General features: G+C 41.0%; 1 long non-coding RNA gene across 12 annotated transcripts in view; it reads left to right on the top strand.

Moving 5' to 3' along the window:
• LOC126517420 (uncharacterized) overlaps window positions 1–24,737 on the top strand; it is a 62,018-nt gene extending 37,281 nt beyond the window's left edge. For 10 of the 12 annotated variants that reach the window (XR_008609830.2, XR_011891184.1, XR_008609828.2 and 7 more), the window contains 3 exons: window positions 21,084–21,273; window positions 23,069–23,484; window positions 24,665–24,737. This is a non-coding gene — a long non-coding RNA (uncharacterized lncRNA). The remainder of the gene's footprint in view (window positions 1–21,083; window positions 21,274–23,068; window positions 23,485–24,664) is intronic. The other 2 variants (XR_011891186.1, XR_008609835.2) reach the window with 2 other exon arrangements.
• Window positions 24,738–25,512: the final 775 nt, after the last annotated feature.

The raw sequence follows: 25,512 nt of genomic DNA, 5'->3' as shown, positions 1-25,512 counted from the left end.
CATCGCCTAATAATTGTCTGAAAAAGGGACTTAACGGTCGGAATGATCTATGCGTTGATTCGGCGCTGTTAGGAAAAGTGATAGAGGTCGCGTTATATTCTAAATGGCTAGAGGCTTCTCCTTTTTACGTGGCAAATTATTTGTGGAAATTCGTTTGTTAGTCGAGTAAATATTTGTCTCAGAAAGTGACTTTCACGTGGGATTGATCTATGCGTTGAATCTGAGCTGTTAGGAAAAGCGATAGAACACAGTGGCGCTAATATTCTAAAGGGCTAACGCGTTCTATTTCTAACGGGGAAACTAATTTGCGCAATTTCGTTTATTCATCGCTTAAATAATTGTCTGAAAAAGGGACTTGAGGGTGAGAATGATCTATGCGTTGATTCGGCACTGTTAGGAAAAGTGATAGAGGTCGGGTTAATATTTTATATGGCTAGAGGCTTCTCCTTATTACGTGGCAAATTATTTGTGGAAATTCGTTTGTTAGTCGAGTAAGTCTCAGAAAGTGACTTTCAGGCGGGATTGATCTATGCGTTGAATCTGAGCTGTTAGGAAATGCGATAGAACACATTGGCGCAAATACACTAAAGGGCTAACGCATTCTACTTCTAACGGGGAAACTTATTTGCGCAAATTCGTTTATTCATCTCTTAAATAATTGTCTGAAAAAGGTACTTGAGGGTGGGAATGATCTTTGCGTTGATTCGGCGATGTTAGGAAAAGTGATAGAGGACGGGTTAATATTCTAAAGGGCTAGGGGCTTCTCCTTTTTACGTGGCAAATTATTTGCGGAAATTCGTTTGTTAGTCGATTAAATAATTGTCTCAGAAAGTGACTTTCAGGTGGGATTGATCTATGCGTTGAATCGGAGCTGTTAGGAAATGCGATAGAACACATTGGCGCTAATATTCTAAAGGGCTAACGCATTCTACTTCTAACGGGGAAACTAATTTGCGCAAATTCGTTTTTCATCGCCTAAATAATTGTCTGAAAAAGTGACTTGAGGGTGGGAATGGTCTATGCGTTGATTCGGCGCGGTTTGGAAAAGTGATAAAGAGGTGGCGGTAATTTTCTAAAGGGCTAGAGGCTTCTCCTTGTTATGTGGGAAATTATTTGTGGAAATTGGTTTGTTAGTCGAGTAAATAATTGTCTCAGAATGTGACTTTCAGGTGGGATTGATCTATGCGTTCAATCTGAGCTGCTAGGAAAAGCGATAGAACACAGTGGCGCTAATTTTCTAAAGGGCTAATGCGTTCTGCTTCTAACGGGGAAACTAATTTGCGCAAATTCGTTTTTTCATCGCTTAAGTAATTGTATGAAAAAGGGACTTGAGGTTGGGAATGATCTTTGCGTTGATTCGGCGCTGTTAGGAAAAGTGATAGATGTCGGGTTAATATTCTAAAGGGCTAGAGGCTTCTCCTTTTTACGTGGCAAATTATTGTGGGAAATCCGTTTGTTAGTCGAGTAAATAATTGTCTCAGAAAGTCACTTTCAGGTGGGATTGATCTATGCGTTGAATCTGAGCTGTTAGGAAGAGCGATAGAACACAGTGGCGCTAATATTCTAAAGGGCTAAGGCGTTCTGCTCCTAACGGGGAAACTAATTTCCGCAAATTCGTTTTTCATCGCTTAAATAATAGTCTGAAGAAAGGACTTGAGGGTGGGAATGATCTATTGCGTTGATTCGGCACTGTTAGGAAAAGTGATAGAGGTCGCCTTATATTCTAAAGGGCTAGAGGCTTCTCCTTGTTATGTGGGAAATTATTTGTGGAAATTGGTTTGTTAGTCGAGTAAAGAATTGTCTCAGAAAGTGACTTTCAGGTGGGATTGATCTATGCGTTGAATCTGAGCTGTTAGGAAAAGCGCTAGAACACATTGGCGCTAATATTCTAAAGGGCTAACGCATTCTACTTCTAACGGGGAAACTAATTTGCGCAAATTCGTTTTTCATCGCTTAAATAATTGTCTGAAAAAGGGACTTGAGGGTGGGATTATCTTTGCATTGATTTGGCGCTGTTAGGAAAAGTGATAAAGAGGTGGCGTTAATTTTCTAAAGGGCTAGATTCGTCTCCTTTTTACGTGGCAAATTATTCGTGGAAATTCGTTTGTTAGTCGAGTAAATAATTGTCTCAGAAAGTAACTTTCAGGTGGGATTGATCTATGCGTTGAATCTGAGCTGTTAGGAAAAGCGATAGAACACAGTGGCGCTAATATTCTAAAGGGCTAACGCATTCTACTTCTAACGGGGAAACTAATTTGCGCAAATTCGTTTTTCATCGCTTAAATAATTGTCTGAAAAAGGGACTTGAGGGTGGGATTATCTTTGCATTGATTTGGCGCTGTTAGGAAAAGTGATACAGGTCGCGTTAATATTCTAAAGGGCTAGAGGCTTCTCCTTTTTATGTGGGAAATTATTTGTGGAAATTGGCTTGTTAGTCGAGTAAATAATTGTCTCAGAAAGTGACTTTCAGGTGGGATTGATCTATGCGTTGAATCTGAGCTGTTAGGAAATGCGATAGAACTCATTGGCGCTAATATTCTAAAGGGCTAACGCATTCTACTTCTAACGGGGAAACTAATTTGCGCAAATTCGACTTTTCATCGCTTAAATAATTGTCTGAAAAAGGGACTTAAGGGTGGGATTATCTTTGCATTGATTTGGCGCTGTTAGGAAAAGTGATACAGGTCGCGTTAATATTCTAAAGGGCTAGAGGCTTCTCCTTTTTATGTGGGAAATTATTTGTGGAAATTGGCTTGTTAGTCGAGTAAATAATTGTCTCAGAAAGTGACTTTCAGGTGGGATTGATCTATGCGTTGAATCTGAGCTGTTAGGAAATGCGATAGAACACATTGGCGCGAATATTCTAAAGGGCTAACGCGTATTGCTTCTAACAGGGAAACTAATTTGCGCAAATACGTTTTTTCATCGCTTAAATAATTGTCTGAAAAAGGGACTTGAGGTTGGGAATGATCTTTGCGTTGATTCGGCGCTGTTAGGAAAAGTGATACAGGTCGGGTTTATATTTTAAAGGGCTAGAGGCTTCTCCTTTTTACGTGGCAAATTATTTGTGGAAATTCGTTTGTTAGTCGAGTAAATAATTGTCTCAGAAAGTGACTTTCAGGTGGGATTGATCTATGCGTTGAATCTGAGCTGTTAGGAAAAGCGCTAGAACACAGTGGCGCTAATATTCTAAAAGGCTAAGGCGTTCTACTTTTAACAGGGAAACTTATTTGCCCAAATTCGTTTTTTCATCGCTTAAATAATTGTCTGAAAAACCGACTTGAGATTCGGAATGATCTTTGCGTTGATTCGGCGCTGTTAGGAAAAGTGATGAAGAGGTGGCGTAATTTTCTAAAGGGCTAGAGGCTTCTCCTTCTTACGTGGCAAATTATTTGTGGAAATTCGTTTGTTAGTCGAGTAAATAACTGTCTCAGAAAGTGATGTTTCAGGTGGGATTGATCTATGCGTTGAATCTAAGCTGTTAGGAAATGCGGTAGAACACATTGGCGCTAATATTCTAAAGGGCTAACGTGTTCTGGTTCTAACGGGAAAACTAAGTTGCGCAAATTCGTTTATTCATCGCCTAAATAATTGCTTGAAAAAGTGACTAGAGGGTGGGAATGGTCTTTGCGTTGATTCGACGCTGTTAGGAAAAGTGATAGAGGTCGGGTTAATATTCTAAAGGGCTAGAGGCTTCTCCTTTTTACGTGGCAAATTATTTGTGGAAATTCGTTTGTTAGTCGAGTAAATAATTGTCTCAGAAAGTGACTTTCAGGTGGGATTGATCTATGCGTTGAATCTGAGCTGTTAGGAAAAGCGATACAACACCGTGGCGCTAATATTCTAAAGAGCTAACGCTTTCTGCTTCTAACGGGCAAACTAATTTGCGCAAATACGTTTTTTCATCGCTGAAATTATTGTCTGCAAAAGGGACTTGAGGTTTGGAATGATGTTAGCGTTGATTCGACGCTGTTTGGAGTTAATTTTCTAAAGGGCTAGAGGCTTCGCCTTTTTACGTGGGAAATTATTTGTGGAAATTCGTTTGTTAGTCGAGTAAATATAAGTCTCAGAAAGTGACTTTCAGGCGGGATTGATCTATGCGTTGAATTTGAGCTGTTACTAAAATCGATAGAACACATTGACGCTAATATTATAAAGGGCTAATGCGTTCTGCTCCTGACGCGGAAAATAATTTCCGCAAATTCGTTTTTCATCGCGCAAATAATTGTCTGAAAAAGGGACTTGAGGTTAGGAATGATCTTTGCGTTGATTCGGCACTGTTAGGAAAAGTGATAGAGGTCGGGTTAATATTCTAAAGGGCTAGAGGCTTCTCCTTTTTACGTGGCAAATTATTTGTGGAAATTCGTTTGTTAGTCGAGTAAATAATTGTCTCAGAAAGTGACTTTCAGGTGGGATTGATCTATGCGTTGAATCAGAGCTGTTAGGAAAAGCGATAGAACACAGTGGCGCTAATATTCTAAAGGGCTAATGCGTTCTGCTTCTAACGGGCAAACTAATTTGCGCAAATTCGTTTTTTCATCGCATAAGTACTTATCTGAAAAAGGGACTTGAGGTTGGGAATCATCTTTGCATTGATTCGGCACTGTTAGGAAAAGTGATAGAGGTCGGGTTAATATTCTAAAGGGCTAGAGGCTTCTCCTTTTTACGTGGCAAATTATTTGTGGAATTTCGTTTGTTAGTCGAGTAAATAATTGTCTCAGAAAGTGACTTTCAGGTGGGATTGATCTATGCGTTGAGTCTGAGTTGTTAGGAAAAGCGATAGAACACATTGGCGCTAATATTCTAAAGGGCTAATGCGTTCTGCTCCTAACGGGGAAACTAATTTCCGTAAACTCGTTTTTCATCGCTTAAATAATTGTCTGAAAAAGGGACTTAAGGGTGGGAATGATCTTTGCGTTGATTCGGCGCTGTTAGTAAAAGTTATAGAGGTCGGGTTAATATTCTAAAGGGCTAGGGGCTTCTCCTTTTTACGTGGCAAATTATTTGTGGTAATTCGTTTGTTAGTCGAGTAAATGTCTCAGAAAGTGACTTTCAGGTGGGATTCATCAATGCGTTGAATCTGAGCTGTTATGAAAAGCGATAGAACACATTGGCGCTAATATTTTAAAGGGCTCATGCGTTCTGCTCCTAATGGGAAAACTAATTTCCGCAAATTCGTTTTTCATCGCCTAAATAATTGTCTGAAAAAGAAACTTGAGGGTGGGAATGATCTATGCGTTGATTCAGCGCTGTTAGGAAAAGTGATAGAGGTCGCGTTAATATTCTAAAGGGCTGGAGGCTTCTCCTTTTTATTGCAGGGCAAATTATTTGTGATAATTCGTTTGCTAGTCGAGTAAATAATTGTCTCAGAAAGTGACTTTCAGGTGGGATTGATCTATGCGTTGAATCTGAGCTGTTAGGAAAAGCGATAGAACACATTGGCGCTAATATTCTAAAGGGCTAATGCGTTTTGCTCCTAACGGGGAAACCAAATTGCGTGAAATTGTTTTGTCATCGCTTAAATAATTATCTGAAGAAGGGACTTGAGGGTGGGAAAGATCTTTGCGTTGATTTGGCGCTGTTAGGAAAAGTGATACAGGTCGGGTTTATATCCTAAAGGGCTAGAGGCTTCTCCTTTTTACGTGGCAAATTATTTGTGGAAATTCGTTTGTTAGTCGAGTAAATAATTGTCTCAGAAAGTGACTTTCAGGTGGGATTGATCTATGCGTTGAATCTGAGCTGTTAGGAAAAGCGATAGAACACATTGGCGCTAATATTCTAAAGGGCTAATGCGTTCTGCTCCTAACGGGGAAACTAATTTCCGCAAATTCGTTTTTCATCGCCTAAATAATTGTCTGAAAAAGGGACTTGAGGTTGGGAATGATCTTAGCGTTGATTCGACGCTGTTAGGAGTTAATTTTCTAAAGGGCTAGAGGCTTCTCCTTTTTACGTGGCAAATTATCTGCGGAAATTCGTTTGTTAGTCGAGTAAATAATTGTCTCAGAAAGTGACTTTCAGGCGGGATTGACCTATGCGTTGAATCTAAGCTGTTAGGAAATGCGATAGAACACATTGGCGCTAATATTCTAACGGGCTAACGCATTCTACTTCTAACGGGGAAACTAATTTGCGCAAATTCGTTTTTCATCGCTCAAATAATTGTCTGAAAAGGAGACTTGAGGGTGGGAATGATCTTTGCGTTGATTCGGCGGTGTTAGGAAAAGTCATAAAGAGGTTGCGGTAATTTTCTAAAGGGCTAGAGGCTTCGCTTTTTTACGTGGGAAATTATTTGTGGAAATTCGTTTGTTAGCCGAATAAATATAAGTCTCAGAAAGTGACTTTCAGGTGGGATTGAACTATGCGTTGAATCTGAGCTGTTAGGAAATGCGATAGAACACATTGGCGCTAATATTATAAAGGGCTATTCATTGTGCTCCTGACGGGGAAACTTATTTCCGCAAATTCCTTTTTCATCGCTTAAATAATTGTCTGAAAAAGGGACTTGCGGATGGAAATGATCTATGCGTTGATTCGGCGCTCTTAAATAAAGTGATAGAGGTCGCGTTAATATTCTAAAGGGCTAGAGGCTTCTCCTTTTTACGTGGGAAATTATTTGTGGAAATTCGTTTGTTAGTCGAGTAAATATTTGTCTCAGAAAGTGACTTTCAGGTGGGATTCATCTATGCGTTGAATCTGAGCTGTTGGGAAAAGCGATAGAACACAGTTGCGCTAATATTCTAAAGGGCTAATGCGTTCTGCTTCTAACGGGGAAACTAATTTGCGCAAATTCGTTTTTTCATCGCATAAGTACTTATCTGAAAAAGGGACTTGAGGTTGGGAATCATCTTTGCGTTGATTCGGCACTGTTAGGAAAAGTGATAGAGGTCGGGTTAATATTCTAAAGGGCTAGAGGCTTCTCCTTTTTACGTGGCAAATTATTTGTGGAATTTCGTTTGTTAGTCGAGTAAATAATTGTCTCAGAAAGTTATTTTCAGATGGGATTGATCTATGCGTTGAATCTGAGCTGTTAGGAAAAGCGATAGAACACATTGGCGCTAATATTCTAAAAGGCTAATGCGTTCTGCTCCTGACGCGGAAACTAATTTCCGCAAATTCGTTTTTCATCGCTTAAATAATTGTCTGAAAAAGGGACTTGAAGGTGGGAATGATCTATGCGTTGATTCGGCGCTGTTAGGAAAAGTGATAGAGGTCGCGTTAATATTCTAAAGGGCTAGAGGCTTGTCCTTTTTACGTGGCAAATTATTTGTGGAAATTCGTTTGTTAGTCGAGTAAATAATTGTCTCAGAAAGTGACTTTCAGGTGGGTTTTATCTATGCGTTGAATCAGAGCTGTTAGGAAAAGCGATAGAACACAGTGGCGCTAATATTCTAAAGGGCTAATGCGTTCTATTTCTAACGGGGAAACTTATTTGCGCAAATTCGTTTATTCATCGCTTAAATAATTGTCTGAAAAAGGGACTTGAGGGTGAGAATGATCTATGCGTTGATTCGCCGCTGTTAGAAAAAGTGATAGAGGTCGGGTTAATATTTTAAAGGGCTAGAGGCTTCTCCTTATTACGTGGCAAATTATTTGTGGAAATTCGTTTGTTAGTCGAGTAAAAGTCTCAGAAAGTGACTTTCAGGTGGGATTCATCTATGCGTTGAATCTGAGCTGTTGGGAAAAGCGATAGAACACAGTTGCGCTAATATTCTAAAGGGCTAATGCGTTCTGCTTCTAACGGGGAAACTAATTTGCGCAAATTCGTTTTTTCATCGCATAAGTACTTATCTGAAAAAGGGACTTGAGGTTGGGAATCATCTTTGCGTTGATTCGGCACTGTTAGGAAAAGTGATAGAGGTCGGGTTAATATTCTAAAGGGCTAGAGGCTTCTCCTTTTTACGTGGCAAATTATTTGTGGAAATTCGTTTGTTAGTCGAGTAAATAATTGTCTCAGAAAGTTACTTTCAGGTGGGATTGATCTATGCGTTGAATGAGAGCTGTTAGGAAAAGCGATAGAACACATTGGCGCTAATAGTCTAAAGGGCTAATGCGTTCTGCTCCCAACGGGGAAGCTAATTTCCGCAAACTCGTTTTTCATCGCTTAAATAATTGTCTGAAAAAGGGACTTGAGATTCGGAATGATCTTTGCGTTGATTCGGCACTGTTAGGAAAAGTGATAGAGGTCGGGTTAATATTCTAAAGGGCTAGAGGCTTCTCCTTTTTACGTGGCAAATTATTTGTGGAAATTCGTTTGTTAGTCGAGTAAAAGTCTCAGAAAGTGACTTTCAGGTGGGATTCATCTATGCGTTGAATCTGAGCTGTTGGGAAAAGCGATAGAACACATTGGCGCTAATAGTCTAAAGGGCTAATGCGTTCTGCTTCTAACGGGGAAACTAATTTGCGCAAATTCGTTTATTCATCGCTTAAATAATTGTCTGAAAAAGGGACTTGAGGTTGGGAATCATCTTTGCGTTGATTCGGCAGTGTTGGGAAAAGTGATAGAGGTCGGGTTAATATTCCAAAGGGCTAGAGGCTTCTCCTTATTACGTGGCAAATTATTTGTGGAAATTCGTTTGTTAGTCGAGTAAAAGTCTCAGAAAGTGACTTTCAGGTGGGATTGATCTATGCGTTGAGTCTAAGTTGTTAGGAAAAGCGATAGAACACATTGGCGCTAATATTCTAAAGGGCTAATGCGTTCTGCTCCTAACGGGGAAACTAATTTCCGCAAACTCGTTTTTCATCGCTTAAATAATTGTCTGAAAAAGGGACATAAGGGTGGGAATGATCTTTGCGTTGATTCGGCGCTGTTAGTAAAAGTTATAGAGGTCGGGTTAATATTCTAAAGGGCTAGGGGCTTCTCCTTTTTACGGGGCAAATTATTTGTGGTAATTCGTTTGTTAGTCAAGTAAATGTCTCAGAAAGTGACTTTCAGGTGGGATTCATCAATGCGTTGAATCTGAGCTGTTAGGAAAAGCGTTAGAACACAGTTGCGCTAATAGTCTAAAGGGCTAATGCGTTCTCCTTCTAACGGGGAAACTAATTTCCGCAAATTCGTTTTTCATCGCTTAAATAATTGTCTGAAAAAGGGACTTGAGGTTGGGAATTATCTTTGCGTTGATTCGGCGCTGTTAGGAAAAGTGATAGAGGTCGGGTTAATATTCTAAAGGGCTAGAGGCTTCTCCTTTTTACGTGGCAAATTATTTGTGGAAATTCGTTTGTTAGTCGAGTAAATAATTGTCTCAGAAAGTTACTTCCTGGTGGGATTGATCTATGCGTTGAATCTGAGCTGTTATGAAAAGCGATAGAACACATTGGCGCTAATATTCTAAAGGGCTAATGCGTTCTGCTCCTAATGGGAAAACTAATTTCCGCAAATTCGTTTTTCATCGCCTAAATGATTGTCTCAAAAAGGGACTTGAGGGTGGGAATGATCTATGCGTTGATTCAGCGCTGTTAGGAAAAGTTATAGAGGTCGGGTTAATATTCTAAAGGGCTAGGGGCTTCTCCTTTTTACGGGCCAAATTATTTGTGGTAATTCGTTTGTTAGTCGAGTAAATGTCTCAGAAAGTGACTTTCAGGTGGGATTCATCAATGCGTTGAATCTGAGCTGTTAGGAAAAGCGATAGAACACAGTTGCGCTAATAGTCTAAAGGGCTAATGCGTTCTCCTTCTAACGGGGAAACTAATTTCCGCAAATTCGTTTTTCATCGCTTAAATAATTGTCTGAAAAAGGGACTTGAGATTGGGAATTATCTTTGCGTTGATTCGGTGCTGTTAGGAAAAGTGATAGAGGTCGGGTTAATATTCTAAAGGGCTAGAGGCTTCTCCTTTTTACGTGGCAAATTATTTGTGGAAATTCGTTTGTTAGTCGAGTAAATAATTGTCTCAGAAAGTTACTTCCTGGTGGGATTGATCTATGCGTTGAATCTGAGCTGTTATGAAAAGCGATAGAACACATTGGCGCTAATATTCTAAAGGGCTAATGCGTTCTGCTCCTAATGGGAAAACTAATTTCCGCAAATTCGTTTTTCATCGCCTAAATGATTGTCTCAAAAAGGGACTTGAGGGTGAGAATGATCTATGCGTTGATTCGGCACTGTTAGGAAAAGTGATAGAGGTCGGGTTAATATTTTATAGGGCTAGAGGCTTCTCCTTATTACGTGGCAAATTATTTGTGGAAATTCGTTTGTTAGTCGAGTAAGTCTCAGAAAGTGACTTTCAGGTGGGATTGATCTATGCGTTGAATCTGAGCTGTTACGAAATGCGATAGAACACATTGGCGCTAATATTCTAAACGGCTAACGCGTTCTGCTTCTAACAGGGAAACTAATTTGCGCCAATTCGTTTTTTCATCGCCTAATAATTGTCTGAAAAAGGGACTTAACGGTCGGAATGATCTATGCGTTGATTCGGCGCTGTTAGGAAAAGTGATAGAGGTCGCGTTATATTCTAAATGGCTAGAGGCTTCTCCTTTTTACGTGGCAAATTATTTGTGGAAATTCGTTTGTTAGTCGAGTAAATATTTGTCTCAGAAAGTGACTTTCACGTGGGATTGATCTATGCGTTGAATCTGAGCTGTTAGGAAAAGCGATAGAACACAGTGGCGCTAATATTCTAAAGGGCTAACGCGTTCTATTTCTAACGGGGAAACTAATTTGCGCAATTTCGTTTATTCATCGCTTAAAATATTGTCTGAAAAAGGGACTTGAGGGTGAGAATGATCTATGCGTTGATTCGGCACTGTTAGGAAAAGTGATAGAGGTCGGGTTAATATTTTATAGGGCTAGAGGCTTCTCCTTATTACGTGGCAAATTATTTGTGGAAATTCGTTTGTTAGTCGAGTAAGTCTCAGAAAGTGACTTTCAGGCGGGATTGATCTATGCGTTGAATCTGAGCTGTTAGGAAATGCGATAGAACACATTGGCGCAAATACACTAAAGGGCTAACGCATTCTACTTCTAACGGGGAAACTTATTTGCGCAAATTCGTTTATTCATCTCTTAAATAATTGTCTGAAAAAGGTACTTGAGGGTGGGAATGATCTTTGCGTTGATTCGGCGATGTTAGGAAAAGTGATAGAGGACGGGTTAATATTCTAAAGGGCTAGGGGCTTCTCCTTTTTACGTGGCAAATTATTTGCGGAAATTCGTTTGTTAGTCGATTAAATAATTGTCTCAGAAAGTGACTTTCAGGTGGGATTGATCTATGGGTTGAATCGGAGCTGTTAGGAAATGCGATAGAACACATTGGCGCTAATATTCTAAAGGGCTAACGCATTCTACTTCTAACGGGGAAACTAATTTGCGCAAATTCGTTTTTCATCGCCTAAATAATTGTCTGAAAAAGTGACTTGAGGGTGGGAATGGTCTATGCGTTGATTCGGCGCGGTTTGGAAAAGTGATAAAGAGGTGGCGGTAATTTTCTAAAGGGCTAGAGGCTTCTCCTTGTTATGTGGGAAATTATTTGTGGAAATTGGTTTGTTAGTCGAGTAAATAATTGTCTCAGAATGTGACTTTCAGGTGGGATTGATCTATGCGTTCAATCTGAGCTGCTAGGAAAAGCGATAGAACACAGTGGCGCTAATTTTCTAAAGGGCTAATGCGTTCTGCTTCTAACGGGGAAACTAATTTGCGCAAATTCGTTTTTTCATCGCTTAAATAATTGTATGAAAAAGGGACTTGAGGTTGGGAATGATCTTTGCGTTGATTCGGCGCTGTTAGGAAAAGTGATAGATGTCGGGTTAATATTCTAAAGGGCTAGAGGCTTCTCCTTTTTACGTGGCAAATTATTGTGGGAAATCCGTTTGTTAGTCGAGTAAATAATTGTCTCAGAAAGTCACTTTCAGGTGGGATTGATCTATGCGTTGAATCTGAGCTGTTAGGAAGAGCGATAGAACACAGTGGCGCTAATATTCTAAAGGGCTAAGGCGTTCTGCTCCTAACGGGGAAACTAATTTCCGCAAATTCGTTTTTCATCGCTTAAATAATAGTCTGAAGAAAGGACTTAAGGGTGGGATTATCTTTGCATTGATTTGGCGCTGTTAGGAAAAGTGATACAGGTCGCGTTAATATTCTAAAGGGCTAGAGGCTTCTCCTTTTTATGTGGGAAATTATTTGTGGAAATTGGCTTGTTAGTCGAGTAAATAATTGTCTCAGAAAGTGACTTTCAGGTGGGATTGATCTATGCGTTGAATCTGAGCTGTTAGGAAATGCGATAGAACACATTGGCGCGAATATTCTAAAGGGCTAACGCGTACTGCTTCTAACAGGGAAACTAATTTGCGCAAATACGTTTTTTCATCGCTTAAATAATTGTCTGAAAAAGGGACTTGAGGTTGGGAATGATCTTTGCGTTGATTCGGCGCTGTTAGGAAAAGTGATACAGGTCGGGTTTATATTTTAAAGGGCTAGAGGCTTCTCCTTTTTACGTGGCAAATTATTTGTGGAAATTCGTTTGTTAGTCGAGTAAATAATTGTCTCAGAAAGTGACTTTCAGGTGGGATTGATCTATGCGTTGAATCTGAGCTGTTAGGAAAAGCGCTAGAACACATTGGCGCTAATATTCTAAAGGGCTAACGCATTCTACTTCTAACGGGGAAACTAATTTGCGCAAATTCGTTTTTCATCGCTTAAATAATTGTCTGAAAAAGGGACTTGAGGGTGGGAATGGTATTCTCATTGATTCGGCACTGTTAGGAAAAGTGATAAAGAGGTGGCGTTAATTTTCTAAAGGGCTAGATTCGTCTCCTTTTTACGTGGCAAATTATTTGTGGAAATTCGTTTGTTAGTCGAGTAAATAATTGTCTCAGAAAGTGACTTTCAGGTGCGATTGATCTATGCGTTGAATCTGAGCTGTTAGGAAAAGCGATAGAACACAGTGGCGCTAATATTCTAAAGGGCTAATGCGTTCTGCTTCTAACGGGGAAACTAATTTGCGCAAATTCGTTTATTCATCGCTTAAATAATTTTCTGAAAAAGGGACTTGAGGGTGGGATTATCTTTGCGTTGATTCGGCGCTGTTAGTAAAAGTGATAGAGGTCGGGTTAATATTCTAAAGGGCTAGGTGCTTCTCCTTTTTACGTGGCAAATTATTTGTGGAAATCCTTTTTTCAGTCGAGTAAATAATTGTCTCAGAAAGTGACTTTCAGGTGGGATTCATCTATGCGTTGAATCTGAGCTGTTACGAAATGCGATAGAACACATTGGCGCTAATATTCTAAAGGGCTAACGCGTTCTGCTTCTAACAGGGAAACTAATTTGCGCAAATTCGTTTTTTCATCGCCTAATAATTGTCTGAAAAAGGGACTTGACGGTCGGAATGATCTATGCGTTGATTCGGCGCTGTTAGGAAAAGTGATAGAGGTCGCCTTATATTCTAAAGGGCTAGAGGCTTCTCCTTTTTACGTGGCAAATTATTTGTGGAAATTCGTTTGTTAGTCGAGTAAATATTTGTCTCAGAAAGTGACTTTCACGTGGGATTGATCTATGCGTTGAATCTGAGCTGTTAGGAAAACCGATAGAACACAGTGGCGCTAATATTCTAAAGGGCTAAGGCGTTCTATTTCTAACGGGGAAACTAATTTGCGCAAATTCGTTTATTCATCGCTTAAATAATTGTCTGAAAAAGGGACTTGAGGGTGAGAATGATCTATGCGTTGATTCGGCGCTGTTAGGAAAAGTGATACAGGTCGGGTTTATATTTTAAAGGGCTAGAGGCTTCTCCTTTTTACGTGGCAAATTATTTGTGGAAATTCGTTTGTTAGTCGAGTAAATATTTGTCTCAGAAAGTGACTTTCACGTGGGATTGATCTATGCGTTGAATCTGAGCTGTTAGGAAAAGCGATAGAACACAGTGGCGCTAATATTCTAAAGGCCTAACGCGTTCTGCTTCTAACGGGGAAACTAATTTGCGCAAATTCGTTTATTCATCGCTTAAATAATTGTCTGAAAAAGGGACTTGAGGGTGGGATTATCTTTGCATTGATTTGGCGCTGTTAGGAAAAGTGATACAGGTCGCGTTAATATTCTAAAGGGCTAGAGGCTTCTCCTTTTTATGTGGGAAATTATTTGTGGAAATTGGCTTGTTAGTCGAGTAAATAATTGTCTCAGAAAGTGACTTTCAGGTGGGATTGATCTATGCGTTGAATCTGAGCTGTTAGGAAATGCCATAGAACACATTGGCGCGAATATTCTAAAGGGCTAACGCGTACTGCTTCTAACAGGGAAACTAATTTGCGCAAATACGTTTTTTCATCGCTTAAATAATTGTCTGAAAAAGGGACTTGAGGTTGGGAATGATCATTGCGTTGATTCGGCGCTGTTAGGAAAAGTGATACAGGTCGGGTTTATATTTTAAAGGGCTAGAGGCTTCTCCTTTTTACGTGGCAAATTATTTGTGGAAATTCGTTTGTTAGTCGAGTAAATAATTGTCTCAGAAAGTGACTTTCAGGTGGGATTAATCTATGCGTTGAATCTGAGCTGTTAAGAAAAGCGCTAGAACACATTGGCGCTAATATTCTAAAGGGCTAACGCATTCTACTTCTAACGGGGAAACTAATTTGCGCAAATTCGTTTTTCATCGCTTAAATAATTGTCTGAAAAAGGGACTTGAGGGTGGGAATGATATTCTCTTTGATTCGGCACTGTTAGGAAAAGTGATAAAGAGGTGGCGTTAATTTTCTAAAGGGCTAGATTCGTCTCCTTTTTACGTGGCAAATTATTTGTGGAAATTCGTTTGTTAGTCGAGTAAATAATTGTCTCAGAAAGTGACTTTCAGGTGGGATTGATCTATGCGTTGAATCTGAGCTGTTAGGAAAAGCGATAGAACACAGTTGCGCTAATATTCTAAAGGGCTAACGCGTTCTATTTCTAACGGGGAAACTAATTTGCGCAAATTCGTTTATTCATCGCTTAAATAATTGTCTGAAAAAGGGACTTGAGGGTGGGATTATCTTTGCGTTGATTTGGCGCTGTTAGGAAAAGTGATACAGGTCGGGTTAATATTCTAAAGGGCTAGAGGCTTCTCCTTTTTACGTGGCAAATTATTTGTGGAAATTCGTTTGTTAGTCGAGTAATTAATTGTCTCAGAAAGTGGCTTTCAGGTGGGATTATCTATGCGTTGAATCTAAGCTGTTAAGAAAAGCGCTAGAACACATTGGCGCTAATATTCTAAAGGGCTAACGCATTCTACTTCTAACGGGGAAACTAATTTGCGCAAATTCGTTTTTCATCGCTTAAATAATTGTCTGAAAAAGGGACTTGAGGGTGGGAATGATATTCTCTTTGATTCGGCACTGTTAGGAAAAGTGATAAAGAGGTGGCGTTAATTTTCTAAAGGGCTAGATTCGTCTCCTTTTTACGTGGCAAATTATTTGTGGAAATTCGTTTGTTAGTCGAGTAAATAATTGTCTCAGAAAGTGACTTTCAGGTGGGATTGATCTATGCGTTGAATCTGAGCTGTTAGGAAAAGCGATAGAACACAGTGGCGCTAATATTCTAAAGGGCTAAGGCGTTCTATTTCTAACGGGGAAACTAATTTGCGCAAATTCGTTTATTCATCGCTTAAATAATTGTCTGAAAAAGGGACTTGAGGGTGAGAATGATCTATGCGTTGATTCGGCGCTGTTAGGAAAAGTGATACAGGTCGGGTTTATATTTTAAAGGGCTAGAGGCTTCTCCTTTTTACGTGGCAAATTATTTGTGGAAATTCGTTTGTTAGTCGAGTAAATAATTGTCTCAGAAAGTGACTTTCAGGTGGGATTGATCTATGCGTTGAATCTGAGCTGTTAGGAAAAGCGCTAGAACACATTGGCGCTAATATTCTAAAGGGCTAACGCATTCTACTTCTAACGGGGAAACTAATTTGCGCAAATTAGTATTTCATCGCTTAAATAATTGTCTGAAAAAGGGACTTGAGGGTGGGATTATCTTTGCATTGATTTGGCGCTGTTAGGAAAAGTGATAAAGAGGTGGCGTTAATTTTCTAAAGGGCTAGATTCGTCTCCTTTTTACGTGGCAAATTATTCGTGGAAATTCGTTTGTTAGTCGAGTAAATAATTGTCTCAGAAAGTAACTTTCAGGTGGGATTGATCTATGCGTTGAATCTGAGCTGTTAGGAAAAGCGATAGAACACAGTGGCGCTAATATTCTAAAGGGCTAACGCATTCTACTTCTAACGGGGAAACTAATTTGCGCAAATTCGTTTTTCATCGCTTAAATAATTGTCTGAAAAAGGGACTTGAGGGTGGGATTATCTTTGCATTGATTTGGCGCTGTTAGGAAAAGTGATACAGGTCGCGTTAATATTCTAAAGGGCTAGAGGCTTCTCCTTTTTATGTGGGAAATTATTTGTGGAAATTGGCTTGTTAGTCGAGTAAATAATTGTCTCAGAAAGTGACTTTCAGGTGGGATTGATCTATGCGTTGAATCTGAGCTGTTAGGAAATGCGATAGAACTCATTGGCGCTAATATTCTAAAGGGCTAACGCATTCTACTTCTAACGGGGAAACTAATTTGCGCAAATTCGACTTTTCATCGCTTAAATAATTGTCTGAAAAAGGGACTTAAGGGTGGGATTATCTTTGCATTGATTTGGCGCTGTTAGGAAAAGTGATACAGGTCGCGTTAATATTCTAAAGGGCTAGAGGCTTCTCCTTTTTATGTGGGAAATTATTTGTGGAAATTGGCTTGTTAGTCGAGTAAATAATTGTCTCAGAAAGTGACTTTCAGGTGGGATTGATCTATGCGTTGAATCTGAGCTGTTAGGAAATGCGATAGAACACATTGGCGCGAATATTCTAAAGGGCTAACGCGTACTGCTTCTAACAGGGAAACTAATTTGCGCAAATACGTTTTTTCATCGCTTAAATAATTGTCTGAAAAAGGGACTTGAGGTTGGGAATGATCTTTGCGTTGATTCGGCGCTGTTAGGAAAAGTGATACAGGTCGGGTTTATATTTTAAAGGGCTAGAGGCTTCTCCTTTTTACGTGGCAAATTATTTGTGGAAATTCGTTTGTTAGTCGAGTAAATAATTGTCTCAGAAAGTGACTTTCAGGTGGGATTGATCTATGCGTTGAATCTGAGCTGTTAGGAAAAGCGCTAGAACACATTGGCGCTAATATTCTAAAGGGCTAACGCATTCTACTTCTAACGGGGAAACTAATTTGCGCAAATTCGTTTTTCATCGCTTAAATAATTGTCTGAAAAAGGGACTTGAGGGTGGGAATGGTATTCTCATTGATTCGGCACTGTTAGGAAAAGTGATAAAGAGGTGGCGTTAATTTTCTAAAGGGCTAGATTCGTCTCCTTTTTACGTGGCAAATTATTTGTGGAAATTCGTTTGTTAGTCGAGTAAATAATTGTCTCAGAAAGTGACTTTCAGGTGGGATTGATCTATGCGTTGAATCTGAGCTGTTAGGAAAAGCGATAGAACACAGTTGCGCTAATATTCTAAAGGGCTAACGCGTTCTATTTCTAACGGGGAAACTAATTTGCGCAAATTCGTTTATTCATCGCTTAAATAATTGTCTGAAAAAGGGACTTGAGGGTGGGATTATCTTTGCGTTGATTTGGCGCTGTTAGGAAAAGTGATACAGGTCGGGTTAATATTCTAAAGGGCTAGAGGCTTCTCCTTTTTACGTGGCAAATTATTTGTGGAAATTCGTTTGTTAGTCGAGTAATTAATTGTCTCAGAAAGTGGCTTTCAGGTGGGATTATCTATGCGTTGAATCTAAGCTGTTAAGAAAAGCGATAGAACACAGTGGCGCTAATATTCTAAAGGGCTAACGCATTCTACTTCTAACGGGGAAACTAATTTGCGCAAATTAGTTTTTCATCGCTTAAATAATTGTCTGAAAAAGGTACTTGAGGGTGGGAATGATATTCTCTTTGATTCGGCACTGTTAGGAAAAGTGATAAAAAGGTGGCGTTAATTTTCTAAAGGGCTAGATTCTTCTCCTTTTTACGTGGCAAATTATTTGTGGAAATTCGTTTGTTAGTCGAGTAAATAATTGTCTCAGAAAGTGACTTTTAGGTGGGATTGATCTATGCGTTGAATCTTAGCTGTTAGGAAAAGCGATAGAACACAGTTGCGCTAATATTCTAAAGGGCTAACGCGTTCTACTTCTAACGGGGAAACTAATTTCGCAAATTCGTTTATTCATCGCTTAAGTAATTGTCTGAAAAAGGGACTTGTGGGTGAGAATGATCTATGCGTTGATTCGGCGCTGTTAGGAAAAGTGATAGAGGTGGGGTTAATATTTTAAAGGGCTAGAGGCTTCTCCTTTTTACGTGGCAAACTATTTGTGGAAATTCGTTTGTTAGTCGAGTAAATGTCTCAGAAGGTGACTTTCAGGTGGGATTCATCTATGCGTTGAATCTGAGCTGTTAGGAAAAGCGATCGATCACACTTGCGCTAATAGTCTAAAGGGCTAATGCGTTCTGCTTCTAACGGGGAAACTAATTTGCGCAAATTCGTTTTTTCATCGCTTAAATAATTGTCTGAAAAAGGGACTTGAGGGTGGGAATGATCTTTGCGTTGATTCTGCGCTGTTAGGAAAAGTGATAGATGTCGCGTTAATATTCTAGAGGGCTAGAGGCTTCTCCTTTTTACGTGGCAAATTATTTGTGGAAATTCGTTTTTCAGTCGGGTAAATAATTGTCTCAGAAAGTGACTTTCAGGTGGGATTGATATATGCGTTGAGTCTGCGCTTTATTAAGAGTGATAAAACAGGTGGTGGTAATATTATAAAGGTATAAAGGCTTCTCCTTCTGACGTGGCAAATAATTTGTGGAAATTTATTTATTCAACGTATAATAATTGTCTAAAAAGGGACTTTCAGGTGGGAATAATTTATGCGTTGATACTGAGCTGTTAGGAAAAGTGATAAAAGAATATCCTAAAGGCTATAGGCGTATGCTTTTAAAGGGGAAACCAATTTATGGAATTTCGTTTATTCGTCACCTAAATAATTGTCAGTAAAAGTTTATTTGCTGGGGGAATGATCTATGCTGTTAATCTTAGTTTTTAGAAGGTATAAAGGAAATGGAGAGATTATTCTCAAGGGCTATAGGATTGTGCTTTTAACACGGAAAGTAATTTCTGCAAATTATTTTTTTTATTGCGTAAGTAATTTCCAGTGAAAGTGCATTTACTGGAGGAATGATCTATGCGTTGAATCTGATCTGTTAGAGTATTCTCTCCACCATGTTTTAAAACTTCTAAGGGGCTATTAGCTTCTTGTTTTAACGCGGAAAGTTATTTACAGAACTTCGGGTATTCATCGAGTAAATTATTGTCAGTAATAGATTATTTCCTGGGGAATGATCTATGCGTTGAATCTGAGATGATGGAACTTTTAAAGTAAGCGGAAATATTATTCTATAAGGGCTATAGGCTTCTGGCTTTAACGTGGAAAGTAACTTATGGAAATTATATTTTTTTATCACCTAAATAATTGTCAGTATAAGTGCATTTGCTGGTGGAATGATCTATGCTTTGAATCTGAGCTGTTAGAAGTTATAAAACACGGCGGAGAAAATATTCTCAAGTGTTATAGGCCTCTGCTTCTAACGCGGAAAGTAATTTACGCAGAATCGTTTATTCGTCACGTAAATAATTGTCATTAAAAAGGCATTTGCTTTTGGAATGATGTATGTATTGAATTTAGCTGTGAGAAAGATAAAATAAGGTGAAGAGAATATTTATATGCTTATAGGTTTTTGCTTTTAACGCGGAAAGTAATTTACGCAAATTCGTTAATTCGTCGCGTAAATCATTGTCAATAAAATTTATTTCCAGGAGGAATGATCTATGCGTTGAATCTGAGCTGTTTGATTTTATAAAGCAACCGGAGAGATTATTTTAAAGGCTATATGCTTCTGATGTTAAAGCGCAATGTAACGTACACAAACAAGTTTATTCATCACGTAATGAAATGTCAGTAAAAGTGTACTAACGATATCCCCAGTAGACTTTCTCTTCTTTTAATCTTTCCGTCACCTTTTCCCTTTCCCCAGTGTAGAGTAGCCAACCGGGCTTAGTCCTGGTTAACCACCCTACCTTTCCTTTATCATTTGCTCTCTCTCTCTCTTAAGGGGGAATGACATACACTCATGAATGAATGAGTGACATTGCATGTTATCTGACTTCTCCATCTGTGAATTATTCTTTCGATAAAAGTCGTCCAGCTGGATTTAATTGTTTAATTTTAGCCCTAGCTTTATGGGAGCATGTGCTGCCGTCAACTTTCTTTGCCTATCCGCCAACGCAGTTGGCAGTATATTAAAGTAGTGTGCCTGTCGACACGGCTGTTTACTGCAGACGGCGATCCACCTCGCGTCGTTGTGGTGAAGATGTCATAGTTGGGTCGATGGGCCGTCATGATGACGATGCCCGCCCTGGTGGCCTGTTGGACAAAATCAGTTTAAGCCGTCAGTCAAAAATGGGTTGGTTTAGCAAGGCTACATCTGCATGAAGGATATAAACATCACTGAAGTTAAATGTGTCATCAGCAGCAGGCATCATCATCAGTAGACATTTCGCCCGGAAATTCAATCCAATAGGCATTGGGAAGTGCTATTAGCAGTTAAGAGTAGGCGAGAACATATGGTGCATTTATTTTCATGGAATGCCACTGACAGTTTTGCACAGAGATCGGGGGTTTGCTTCGTATTGAGTCATGTCGTATAAAGAACAGCGGATAGGTCGTTTTCATAGACTGCCCACAGCCGTCGCACCTATTACCTGGTGTATTGTAGGGGCAAAGTTGTTTCAAATGTTTCATGCTGGTTATGCTACATAACACTACTAACGACTGCAAAAGGTTTTGACAGTCATGTCAAAGACAAACCTAAAGGTAAGGCTCTTTTGCACTAGCTTTTATATGGACCCATGCTGTAGTGCTTGCAGGCCATATAGTACCCCTGTGGTAATCCGTTCTTTATTGAAATAAAGGAATGAACGGCACAAACTTACTCCTGATTGCTCTCTAATGTGGCTGTAACTGTTTAGCCTGGTCAATTATTCAATAAACTCAGAAAGACGAGTACATGTCATTCTCACTGTTGCCTTGGCATCATCCCAGGTCGACCTGACTTCTTTAGCAGCGAGGTGAACATCTCCTGCAGCATGCTCATGTCAAGACACATGTCGCAGCGTCGAGCAACGTACGTGACACAGTGTTCATGCCACTGGCAAGGCTGCAGCACACTCTGTTGTCCTCGCGCAGCCGGATGCTCCATTTTGGATGTCGGTTGGCCAGGATGTCCAGCAAGGTTGAACCTTCTTGCTCAGCATTTCTAAGTGCAAAAGTATATTGTTTAATTGACTCGGCCGCTGATATTTGCAGATGTGTACGTTTTGCTACATTTTCACATTTCATGTCAGCGATGCACCGTTTCTACATTTCACACTAACAATCAACGACCTGTGGATGTAGATGTCAATGTAAACAAATGCACCGCTTTGGCTAATCCGACACGCAAGGCTGCGCGTTAAGACTTATTCAATATGCGTGAGGTCTAAAATATGTGTAAAAATTATACGAAGCGAGTTTCAACTGCTGAAATCAGCGACAACAAGCTCTAAGGCAGCCGCGTCCGCAGACGGAACTCGGCACGCCTTTAACGGCCGCATTGCTGGCACGAGAGAGCGCTCAGGCTTGCTCATCCGGTGGTCGATGATTGCGACGTGGCTTCCAGGTACGACATTGCTACCATGAAGAAGCCAGCCGCGATCGACGAAACGCGTAACCGACGCAGACTCAACATGGGTGCAGCTGCACAAATTGAAGGGCGAAAGCCCCGGCTCCCTTCCAAAGCATTGCCAGCGGCATGCGACAGAGCGCAGCACAGAAAAGTGAAAAAGTCGGATTAGAAACGAACGCATGCTGTAAACTACTTTTCCTTGGTGAGCTGAACATTTTCGGTCTAATCCTGAGCTTCGGAATAATTTGCTAGTACTGAAACAAGTAAGTCACAATTGGGGGCAGCATCAGCGTAGTTTCAAACGTGAACAATTCTGAAAATACTCGGACATATTGTCCCGTTCCTAAGTTCACCTGCATTTGTTTATGCGATTTGAATTAAGACACCAAAACCTACACTAGAGACTATTGCTACATGCTTAAACAGAGGCTACATAGCAATTATATTCCGTGTACCTACCTCACCAGAAATTCAATTCTGTTATTTTCTGATCAGGTTTGTATTTATGCTGATGGTACAGTGGTTCAGAATTAAAATCTAGTTAAAGCCCATTGGCTAAACTTAGGCCCTCAAGTTAACAGTACGTAATTTCGGGTCTGCGTATGAAGCATCTCCTTCAGCTAGCTTAATGTGAGCTTTGAAATCGGAGCAGATAAGAAGCACTCGTTTTTGTATCGGAATTCATACTCCGCCGATTCATTACTTGGACTCGTGCTTTTGACACACACCGGCTCGCTTCACAAATGAGCAGCGTGCCACTGACAGGTTCCTATTTGAAATATTCAGTTCTTTGCAATTAATAAGGCGGGCCATGAAATGGCGTATATATTCTGGCTGGAATTGTCCCCTATGTAGCACGTGGGTCGATCTGTGCTTTTGAAACGAAACGCCAACTAGATGCATGCGCAACAGCACGAGAACGTTGTGGCGTTCAAAAGTTCAGATAATGTCGAGTCGTCTAGTTTATGTGAACTCTGTTGTGTATTCGCTTGACTAAGAGCATTGGGATTGTATTATTTTTCGTACATAGCCAATATATGTATGTTTCTTTCAGTACTCGTCACCATATTACTAACCACGTAAAGCCCCCTTACATATTGATCCGATCAGCAGCCTGTTAGATACTGCAAATAAATAAAAAATTAAATACATAAATAAAATGGACTATAATTGGGTTATATGCTGCGTCAGCGGCGCTAGCAAGCAAGGTCTGTAAATTTCGCCCTCCCACTTTCCGTAGCACCAACTTGGCATCGAACAGTATGCGAATTCCTGACAACTGAGGAAAACGCGCGGCAATCATTTATTTCTGCCTGAAGGAGTTGCCAGCCCACTCAATTCTTTTTTTATTTTTTTGTTACAGTTCCAGAGCAGCGTGCTCACCGGAAGTTCTCCGGAGGATCCGGATGCTCACCGGAGGATCTCCCCACCACGGACTTCGGAGAATCCCTCGATCTGAAGCAACCTGGTGCGCGAGCCACCGAGCAGCCGCTGACCCAGACTGGAGAGGTTCAGCTCGAACGCCAGGTCTCGAACTTGCGTCAGAGCGGCCACTTTCACTGACATGACGACGTGGCCATTCGCACCGTTTTTGAAAATTACGACAAGCGCTTGGTTCCGCACACACAAAAATAAAGTCTGAAAACACCGCAGGCCAGAAGGCCAGAAGACGACGACGATGGCGACGTGTAACGCCCATGACGTGCAAGATGTCTTACACTTCACGTACCACGACTCGAACTAATAAGTGTTTCCGGGGTACGTCCTGGGTAGCTTGAGGTGAGTTACGGGCGGGTCTTCGAAATAGAGCACGATAGCACGGCGGCTTACCGAGATATCTAGTTGGTGAAGGGGGGGGGGGGGGGGGGGGGGGAGAGACAAGGAGTGGAATGTTGTTGGAGTGCATGACTAGCTGAAATAACGAAAAACCCACGTACGACTGCAAAATTTGCCGGAGACTTTCGCGGTGGCGTATGTTATTCGCCTACTGTTATCAAATAAGCGAAGAGCTTTGTTCAGGATCATTTTCACCGTGCAATGCATGACGCGCCTTCCCATTGCTGCGCCGTTAAAATTCAGATTTCTGCACGTGAAACAGAAGTAGCGACATATATTGCAGCCGAGTTTCACACGTGAACAGCTTAGGAACGTAACTACTAGCTGCAGTGCTCGTTATGTTTGCTGAAGCTATCTTCAGTATAAGTTTGCGCTCCATGGCGAGAAATGAAGTTGTACGTATTTCGTGTAAAACGCTGTTTGGGCATTGCAGGGTTTAATGCGCCCAAATACGTTTGGTGTCTGTGTTGTTGGATGCTCTAAACAGCGAACTCTTCAAAGTATGTACTTCAAAAACTGCTAATGGATAACGAAGCCTGAAAGGACACCACACCACACTACTGGAAAATTTGAGTTCATGTGGGAGGCATACCGCAGGTTGAGTAGAATAGACGTCGGGATAATTTATCGCTCTGAACTGGCGCCTGTGTTGTGTAGCAGGCAAACTTACGCGTGACATTAGCATGTTAAGCAATCGCCGTATAAGAATGAAAAAGCTTGTTGAGCATCGGAAGTACTTTCGTGCTGTTCGGTGGTTTTACCGCGTACTTTTCTCTCGCGTTCCACAATCTTCGCGAACAGCCGTGCGCCGTGCTTACTAGCCGGAGGCTTCCGTTAAGCTGTTCCAAACATACCTCTGGAATGGATTTTGTTTCTCGCAGATACAGCCGTCTGGGTTTTACGATCTCCAGGACTTCGGAATTGCCACTAAGAATTTGTGATAGTATTTGTTTTCCCCTGCCAGCGTTGCTTTCTATTCCCGGCACCTGTCGTTCTAGTAATGAATTCGATGTCATATTTGTGAGAAATTTGCACTTTCGGCGTCATGTGCGCGCATGTATACGGCGTAAATTGAGGTGAGAATGTTCGGTTCTTGATCGTCCTTCAATTTCGTTTCTTACAGGGCCGGAGGAATGCTTTTGCTGGTGTACGAATGGTTAAGAGCTTCGAAATAAAGTTACGGTGTGTGGAATTGACGCCCGTGCGTGTCTGGTCTCTCTTCGCTAGCATTTTCTTTCAGCGTGGACAAGCGTCCGAGTGTCGCCAGTCAATCAACTAATTCTGTCAAAGGGGGACGTGGGTCTTCTCATAAAACGAATGTAACAGCTTGCTATAACCGCTCCTCGCAGTGCTACTAAACCTGGTCAAAGATTCAAATAACTACAGCGTGTTCAGTGACGCCCGATACAGTTCCGCTACGCTGCTGCAAAGTGTACGCAGAGTGTAGCGTAATGTGCACATGAGCACGCGGATAGAGCATGTGGTATGTTGTCGGCAGAACGAACTGTGCGGCCAGCTAGGCAGCAATACCAGCCCAGCTGGCCAAGCTACTGGTCGACAAATAAACAGGGTTCGATGTGCCGTTCCGGTAGCCGAGCGGCTTGAGTGTTGATCTCGTATCCTTCAGGACGGCAGTTCGAATCCCGGTGCCTGCATCGCTGAAAAAAAAAGGCAGCGATGCCGGGGCTCAAAGTGCCATCCATGAAGGTTCGAGGTGGACCGTTAAGGCTGGGTCTCGGACCCCAGAGGACCTCCTGCATCGTAGTACCGGCGTACGCATGGCCAGTGCGCGGATTGAAGGCGGTGCGGACGTCGGCACAACGACACAGGTGACCCCCTGGGATCTACGTCGCCGTGCAGCTGGCTGGCGGAACTGGGAGTTCCGGCACCCAGCTGTGCTCTCGGCCGCCGGAATGTGGCGGATAAGAGGGAGTTTTGTGTCATGGTGCACAACATTTCCTCTCGCTATCC

This window comes from Dermacentor andersoni, chromosome 11, assembly GCF_023375885.2.
Source record: "Dermacentor andersoni chromosome 11, qqDerAnde1_hic_scaffold, whole genome shotgun sequence".
In the NCBI taxonomy this organism is placed as follows: domain Eukaryota; kingdom Metazoa; phylum Arthropoda; class Arachnida; order Ixodida; family Ixodidae; genus Dermacentor; species Dermacentor andersoni.
The sequence above is the reverse complement of the archived record's forward strand: the minus strand, read 5'-3'. Positions and strand labels throughout refer to the sequence as shown.